Source organism: Hermetia illucens, chromosome 2 (genome assembly GCF_905115235.1).
Source record: "Hermetia illucens chromosome 2, iHerIll2.2.curated.20191125, whole genome shotgun sequence".
Taxonomy (NCBI): Eukaryota; Metazoa; Arthropoda; class Insecta; order Diptera; family Stratiomyidae; genus Hermetia; species Hermetia illucens.
Genome location: NC_051850.1, coordinates 138,275,510 through 138,284,623, shown reverse-complemented (window position 1 = coordinate 138,284,623; position 9,114 = coordinate 138,275,510). Strand labels below are relative to the sequence as shown.

At 37.2% G+C, this 9,114-nt stretch overlaps 1 long non-coding RNA gene across 1 annotated transcript in view; it reads right to left on the bottom strand.

Annotated features, from left to right (window-relative positions):
* Positions 1 to 8,678: 8,678 nt before the first annotated feature.
* LOC119649281 overlaps positions 8,679 to 9,114 on the bottom strand; it is a 38,906-nt gene continuing 38,470 nt past the window's right edge. The window contains exon 3 of the long non-coding RNA XR_005249113.1: positions 8,679 to 8,764. This is a non-coding gene — a long non-coding RNA (uncharacterized LOC119649281). The remainder of the gene's footprint in view (positions 8,765 to 9,114) is intronic.

The following is a 9,114-nucleotide window of genomic DNA, read 5'->3' as shown; positions in this document are numbered from 1 at the left end:
TGTATTGATGATGAGGCTGCACGGATAGACACGAAGCTCCAAATGTTTAATTTAGATTAATTGATTTAACTCTTTCAAGTCGCTGTTCAACTTGTTGCCGTGTGCACATATCTTGAATTGTTGCTTAACCAGATTAGATAGTTTCGTTTGGATGCAAATGCGATATCTTGCAGATAGACTGCGGAGAGATAACTTGTAATTTTCGTCTGTAGAGGAAATATGAAAACATTGGCGACACACCAGTTGGTTTGCCTTTCTCTTTTCTTTTCATTCGCTTGTTATTTTCACCTGTTGATCAGGTATACCGCAACTAATTGATTATCATCCATTGAAGAAGGTAATTTTAATTTAACAATTTTGGTTCTATAGTAGCTCGGTAGAGAAGCGGCCTTCATTATTGTTGGTAACGAACAAATGGGAAAAGTAAAACTTTTGAAAGGTTGATTTTGAGTGTGAAAATTTATTAATTACGGTAGTTTGGAGACCGCAATTGAATGAAATGAATGTACCAAATCAATATTCAAGTTTTAATGAAATTGAATGAAGAAGAACTGAAAGTAAATGGAGATTGTAAGCAAATAAGAATACGCACGATCATTTACATTGAGTAATTCTTTATTGGGACGAAACGTTCCATGGAATATTGGAGTACGTATTAGATTACATTTGCAAGTGATATATTATTATACATATGAATAAATATATGTTAATCAATAATAGAAGCGAAATTACTACTAAAAGAAACAAGTTCCTTAGCCTAAAGAAAACTTCTAGATGCAGTAGAGAATGGGTTGGCCGACGTTAAACCCCGGTAACGCATATTTCGACAAGTTAATTGTTTTACGTGTAAAAATAAGCCCCCCTCCCCCAAACTATGACGAAATAAGTAAGGCGTAAATTCTGGTTGCAACTATCAAGCCTTTACTACAAGTTATATCTGTTTCGAATAATCCAGGCTTTTTCAGACTACACAAGCAAGTTTTCTGGTTAATAGCGTAGCTTTCTCTCCTACGGAATGTTTACTTCAAAGTTCTGGAGCTATTTACTTCCTTCTTTAGTACTTTAGCTAAATGGAATATAAACTTTGAAGGAGGAACGGCTGCGTGTTTTTAATATATTCAATTAGAAATATCGGCCCAGAAGATAAAACCGGAAGTGATCTAATATTCTACTAACTGAAATTTTGATTCCTTTATTAAAATAAATACAATATTCTGGGAATCAATTGTTCTTTTTCAAGGTTTTGTTTGCAAAACAAAACCTTATTAAAATCTGTTCAATGTCTGTCTGTCTGTCACAAGCACTTTTTTCAGAAACGGCTATACCGATTGACACGAAATTTGGTGAGAAGGTGAGAACTATGGACCCCCAGACATGCAGTGAGTGATATCATTTTAGGTTGAATGTAGGAGGGGGTCCCCATACATGTAAAAGGGGGGTGTAAAATTCTTTTTCAGCGAATGTAGTGATGTGGGATATCAAATGAAAGGTCTCGATCAGTACTTTTCGAAGTCGGTCTTAGTTTTGAGATTTGTTAAAAAGGCGGGGATTGGGAGGGGTGGAAAATGATGATTTCTTTAACGGACCCATTCTCAGAAACTACCCAACCGAAAAATCTGAAAAAATTCATGAAGCTGCCTTTATATGGTGCCCAGGCCCAGGTACTCTTCATATCGATATCTATTCGAATTAAGTTAATAATAGTATATTACCATATTTTTGGGGAAATTGAGTAAAACGCTCCTTAAATTTATCCCAGAGTTATAAAAGTTGGTAGTAGTATAAAATATAATATGAAGCATATTATCCCCAAGTTTGATCAAAATCATACTATTACTAACAAAGTTACAGTAGCTCAAAATTGGCTCTCCCCTGTAAATTTACTGCAACTAAATATCAATATCACATTGAAGTGTGTAGTCAGACATGCTAAATGCAAATACATAACGGGCTACGTACAAATGGGATAGTTCTACACTCAAATATACTCACAGAAGAAACAAACAAAACCTTTCATACCTGAAGCGCCCAGCTTCCGGTTTTCCGACTTGTTTATTGCTGCAATTCAATTTATTATTTCTTTCAATAGTATTTCAGGAATCAACAGTTCTGTTCTTCAGTGCTTACTTGATTCTCGAAATACGGTATATGTTAAAATAGTTATCGTTCCGATGCTTGTAGTTCTTTTAAATAAAAATAAAACTAGGTAGCAGGAGCTAGTAGTAGGAGCAAGTTACCTAGTTTTATTTTTACGGTATATGTTGTTAACTATGGGGGAGCCTTGAGTCCGGTATCAAGTGCATGCTGGACCGGGTCAATTGAAAAGAGGCTTTCTCCCATTTTTCTGGTCCATAGGTTCCTTGTTTTGATTTATCATCCAAAGTTTAAAATATTCCAAAAACGCAGTTGTCTGAATTCTTCAAACTTTGGGTACTAACTCAAAAAGAGGAGCCCATGGACCAGAAAAGTGGGAGAAAGTTTTCCGCCAATCAACAATCTTAACAAAAAATGTTCAGTTTCGGTCGGCTTAAGCCAGAATTTGTATGTGGTCTAAGTTGAATATAATTCATAATACCATTGAACCAACGGATTTTCCACAAATGCGGAAATAAAGTAAATGCTGAGTTTAAAGCGTTGCTTTTCCGGATTAATTGTCTGAGTACAATAATTCGGCTAATAGTGGCGATTTTCCGCAACAAAGAACTCACAAGGACACTAGCAGATATTTAGCCCGGGCCAGATATGTTTCAGCATATCAATAAACATAAATCCCGTAAAATCGCTCTTTCTGAAAACGGGGAGCACATCTGCAGTGACGCGAAGAAAGCGCAAGTTTTCGGGGAATCTTTTGAGACTCAGCTCAATTCCACTTCGCCCCAAAACAAACTGGCTATATCGTCGACTGTTGATTCAACAATCAAGGCCTTTGTCTCTGAGAGCTCCAACAAGTTTACAAAATTCACCACAACATTCTTTGACTTTACCTTAACTCACCCACTTAACCGAAAAGCTTAACACTAAAAAGTCAGCCGGGCCTGATGAAATTCCCCAGAGCCTCTTTGAAATTTTTATTAGCAGTTTTCAACAACTGCATTAATAATGGCTACTTTCCATCTACGTGGAAAGTTGCAAAAATTATTGCGATTCGAAAAAAAGGCACCTCCAACGTGCCAAATAATTTCAGGCCCATTTCTTGCCAAACTGTGAGAAAGCATGGACAATTGGGCTAGTCCAGCATTGTAACCTCAACAACATTATCCCCACCAGTTCGGATTCCGCTCTAAACACGGAACCCAGCACGCACTGAGCTACCTACACGACACAGTCGTTTCAAGACTTAACGCCAACAACAAGCCGACAGTAGCATGTGCGATAGATTTAGAAAAGGCCTTTGACTCCGTGTGGGTAAACGGACTTCTACATAAATTAATGGGCAATGAATTCCCAGTCCCGATAATTAGAATTGTGTTTCTTTGAAGATAGGCACATTTTTGTCAGTGTGGGGAATGAATTCGCCGATCTCTTGCCGGTAACGTCGGGAGTACCGCAAGGATCCATTTCTGGGCCAACCTTTTACAATATCTTCATGGCTGACGTTCTAATCCCGTTGACCTGATCTGATTCGCCGATGACACGCTTATCTTCGCATCGAACCTCCACCCCAACAGCGCAGCCACAGCGGTTGAGAACTACATTATAGACCTTTGCAGGTACTACCGTAGTTGGGGAATCGAGATAAACGAGGGAAAAACGCAAATCTGCACTTTTAGGAGAAAATCTAGATTCGTCGGTTCTAGAGGCATCCACAGGAAAGCTAAACGCTTGAAAATGACTAATCTACTACAAAAGTGGTAGCAGCTGCTTATTTCAAAACGTTTTGAGGATTTGAGGAGCGGGTTTGTTGCGGCACAGAATATAAAACAGCGTTAGCTTTACATGTCGGTCCTCTTATGTTTAATCTCCTCGGTTAGATGTGCCTGTGATGCCTAGGTAGATGACTTGTTTTAACGTTGGGATGAGAACTACTTAAATTTTCAAAATAATATTTTGAATTTTTGAATTGAATTTTGCTGGACTTCGCCGCTGAGTGAGAAAGGACTATCTAAACTTAATTGAATGAAACTTAATTGAAAGAAGAAAGTGTCCCGATGGTTCAAGTGGTCGTCGTAGCAGAAAGTCGCGGTTCAAATCTCATTTGTGGTAGAGGGATTTGTTATCCTCTCTGAATGTCCAGTAGACTTAGCTGTGACTGAGTACCTGAGGTCAATAAAGGTAACAATCTCGGGCAAGTGCAATGCTGACCACATTGCCACCTACAGTGTACTGTAGGGTGTGAATGAAGGGCTCTAACAAACTTCAAGGCCTTGACCCAATATGTTGTTGGGCCAACGATTATATATTATTATATTATTGAAAGAAATTGGAATCATATCCAGAAGTTCTATGAAGCTAAATGAGCATCCTGGAGACGCTTTTGCAAAGAAACCAACTCTCTTGAGGCAACCTCAAAATTAAAGTGGATCGTTGTCACATAACATAGCCAGCAGCTGGGTTATATATGTTTACAGAGCTGGAGGTACACAGAAAACAATTAAGCGGTAAACCATTTGCTTGAAGTGCACTTTCTAGGCAGCATCTAAAATCTCATCTCAGGGCTGACAGATGCGGACCTCAACTAAAAGATTTGAATCTGGCATGGAAAATAGTACCAACTAACTAGTGAAATGGGCATTTAACTCGTTCCATAGATACAAGTCTGCCGGTATCGATGACATTATTCTTGCTATAGTAATAGAGGGAGTGTATGTACTGGGTCTACACATTTACAATATATACCGTGTTTATCTGGCACAAGCTTATATTCCAACTAACTGGCGTGATGTGAACTTAATATTTATTCCCAAACGAGGGAAACACAGACGCAAAAGGCTTCCAACCGATCAGTCTAACTTGCTTTCTGCTTAAAGGACGGGAAAAACGAATAGATCGGTTCACAAGGAATACATACATCCCTAGGAGGCAGCATGCCTACTAAACACTCAGCACTCCATGGGGTAACGGCATGGACGCGTTCATGGACATCGAAGGTGCCTTCAATTATGCCACATTCGCAGCGGTTTGTAACGCGGTAAGACAGTATGGAATCGATCCGGTGTTAATCAGTTGGATGCTTCACATGCTAAAGTGGTGAAAGACCCATATAAAGTCGATTGAGGCAGGATGTCTTAGGAGTTGTCCACAGTGAAGGGTTTCTCTCTCTTTTGTTCTGGCTCTTAGTTATAGATACTTTGCTATGGCGCCTGGAGGACACAAAGGTCTTTGCAGAAGTATTTGCGAACGATCTAGCAGCAATAGCTATCGGCAAGTTTGTGGGCACAGTATGTGACCGCCTAAATACAATACTGCATGTAATCCACAGTTGGTGCATCCATGATGGACTCACGGTGAACGCTAGGAAGGTTGGACTAGTTGTGTTCACTAGGGACGTCAGATGGAGTAACTATACGCTACCCACCGTAGCAAGGGCGGTATAAATAGTCAAATATTCAGGAGTACATTTCGACTCCAAGTTAACGTGGAAGCACCATATCCAGGAACATTACCAGAAACCCTGCAGATTGCTCTGGTGCTGAAGGACTGCGATATGTATATAATTGTATGTATACATCCATAATAAAACCCATTTTAATATATGCATACATCGTCTGGTGGCCGAGACTGAACTTTGCTAAAAGCAGGAAGCTGCTGACGCAGAGGCAGAGGCTCGGTTGCCTAAGAATTACTGGAGTTATGAGTACTACGCCTACCGTGGCACTTAAGGCTATCCTAAATTTACCCCTCATCCATTTGGAGATGAAAAATAGGATGCCAATTTTGTTATTAATTATATAATACCTAGGACCCAGGATCGCGGATGGGTGCTGGAGAACAGCCGAGAAAAGGTATAGACTTTTCAGGAAGTCCCGAGGGACAATTGTAATCCATTAAAAGTAACTAGCAATAACGCACGTTATATATGTGATCGAAGTAAACAGTAAATTTATGTATGCGTGGTTCCGACCAAATTTCTTGGAAGGATATCAGTCGTGCTAAATTTCCAACTACCACGACTGATATCCTTTCAAAAAATTTGGTCGGAACCACTGAATGAACAAAAAACAAAACACTAGCGCACATCCTTTTGACGTATAACGCATTGTTCCGATTTTTGATCCAGCTTTTTTTTCTATTTCTACCAGTGAACCTGTGATTTAGAGTACTGTTTTATCATTTCTCAGATCAAGTTCTTTATTCAAAAGACACAACATTCCTATCTGTCATTTTAAATACGATTTTCGTTCCTGAGTGGAAAAAGGGAAAACTGGCTATAGATACATGTATGTAGGTAAAAACGATAGTTCTCCGATAGAAAGAGGCAACTGGCTTTAATGTTTTTCAGGGAAGAAAAAAATCTGCATTAAGGGAAGAGAATTGTATATTTCCAGAAATAAAGCAAATATTAATATTAACCCAGGAAGAAATGTTTCCTGTGTGCCTTTGCGAGTGTTAAGATTTAGTTGTGTGTCGTTTCTTTCAGAATATACATATGTGCTAAAGCTTCTATCATTTTGCTGGTGAATTGCAACCATCCATAATACCCTCATCGCACCCTCTGTTCAGTTTTAAGGCTTGGCAAACTAATAACCTAATGCCAATGACACTGACTATTCTTCTGAATGCCGAAAATCAATTTAAACTTCAACAAGATTTGTTTAAAATCACTCCTACGAAATTGTATATACAAAAAATTATCTCCCTATATAATAGCAACGTTTTTAAATAACTGGCATTGCTTAAATTAACGTTCAGCAATTTTCTGGTAATTTCATAGTCTGTCAACTACAATAGCATTTTCGAGGCCTTATGCATTTATGATTTCTCTGCAAAAAACATTTATGCAATCTTACAAGTTTCAACATTTTTTCATTCGTCACACTGCTCCAGAGCAGTAAAACCTAACTGACTTATTGTTTATTATACTTCTCCGTTAGCGTGACACCGGAACACTATTAAATAACTAAAATTGTTGCAATCGAAAGTCGTTATGTTGTTCATGCACAAACCACCAGCAACCAACAGATAAAAATCCTAATCTTTTGTCTTTTTCAGATAGTTTTTTGCTTGCAGAACAATTGTGCAGATAATGTCTTATACTTTCTTTATCGTGCGGTAAATTTTGTTTTATTGATGTTTTACTGTATTTAATATTTTTTTTTAACATGATTCAATCCTCATTTCATTTATGCTATACAAAAATTACATTATCAAAAGTGTGTTTGGATTGTTTCAACGAGTCCATCAAATTTTTCTTCCAAGCACAATCTTTTTTGCAAGCAATTTAACCTGGTCGCGATGAACATGGTGATGCATATCATGGGATATCACGTTATAAAGAAAAATTACTTCATTTGGTAGAGTAGAGAGAATAGAGAAATTGTTAGTTACAATGTTTACAACTGGTATTTCAACTTTCTTTTCAACTGTTAGTGAATGATAGTTTCGTGATTTGTCCCGTGCTGTTAGATGTGTATCATTTGGATTCAAGATTAACCCTTCGAGGTCTAAATTATGGATGATTGAAGCAGTGAAAGGTATTTGGATTAGTTATCGAGCTCCAAGGCAATATTTTTGTGCAGTAGCAAAAAAGGGCCCCAATTCAGGTTGGTGGAATGTGAAAACCGCACCACAAGGAGAAATACTTTGATAGGTGTCGAATAAATTACTGAAGTTATTATTACAATAAATACAAGAAGGATTGCGCAAAAACTCTCGTCACCTATTCTCTAAAAGAAATCACAATTATAAAAACTTTTCATTGGCTAAATTGATAGATCTTTAACGGGAGAGTCATTTATCAGCAAACAATACACGGGCATGCAGCAATTAACAATCAAACTAAACAACTCTTTTAAATAAAACCTCCTTTGTTTACCGGCAATCCAACATGAAAGTTTTGTAATAAAACAATACCGTAACCAATACCAAGTGTATCCGTTCCGAATATCATCTGAATCGATGTCAATACGCAATCATGCACTTTTCCATGCACACGTGTTTTAGCTTCGGTTTTTATCTCTCATTATTCATTGTCTTTCTTTTCGATTTCTTCCAAATGCGTTCTTATCGATAGGTTAATCTTGACTTTTGAAGTTTTAATTCGCTATAGATTTGATTGATTCATGGGCATTGATTATGAATTTAAACAATCTAAAGCCATTCAATGGTTTCTTTGAAAGAGAAAGAGGTTTGCGTATGAAGGTCTTATGGTTGAAGTAGATAATTGGGAGAAATGAATCATTTCACTTTCATCTTTATGGTAATAAATTGTGGGAAATTCATTTTGAACAGATTCGCTTTCATGAATGTTAATAGATTCAAACCAAATTACTACACTTTAGTCATATGTTCATTTTTGTATTGAATTTTATTTCAAATTTGCGGCTTTGATCGTGAAAATACTCATCCCGTTGCTTGGCATAGTGAGAGATAAATAAGTCATTAAATTTTGTTATCTTTAGATCGAGGCATATATATGAAACTGAATGTGGTATTTATTTAAATTAACTTCCTCTAATTATGGTGCCGACATTTAATAAGATTGTTTATTCAAATATTACTTACATGTGCATTGCTAATTTATTTTCTTCTAATCATGCGTTTATATCAGAAGAGCACTGATATTACTTTTTTGATGGGAAAAGAAAATAAAATTCAGTAATCTTACCTGAAAGAAAAAAAAAGGTTTATATTAGTTTCCAAAAATGTATTTTTTTATGGAAAATTTAATACATGTGTAAAATATATTAACGAATGTGTTTTCTTCTTTTTCTTTAGCCTTTACCCCGTTTGCCCTCCATTTGTCCCTTTGCCCCGTTCTATCTATTTGCAATTCTGTTCTATCAAAGGTCTGATCTGGTTGAAGTCGCGAGGCTTTCAAATTTCCATCCAAATACTATTGCAAAGACTCCTTTTTATGATAGTATTTGGTCCACCTTTCGGAATTTGCCCTCATCGCTCAAGTCGAAAAATTCAAGATCGTCCAATAAATCTCAATCTAATTGTTGGATAGCGAGA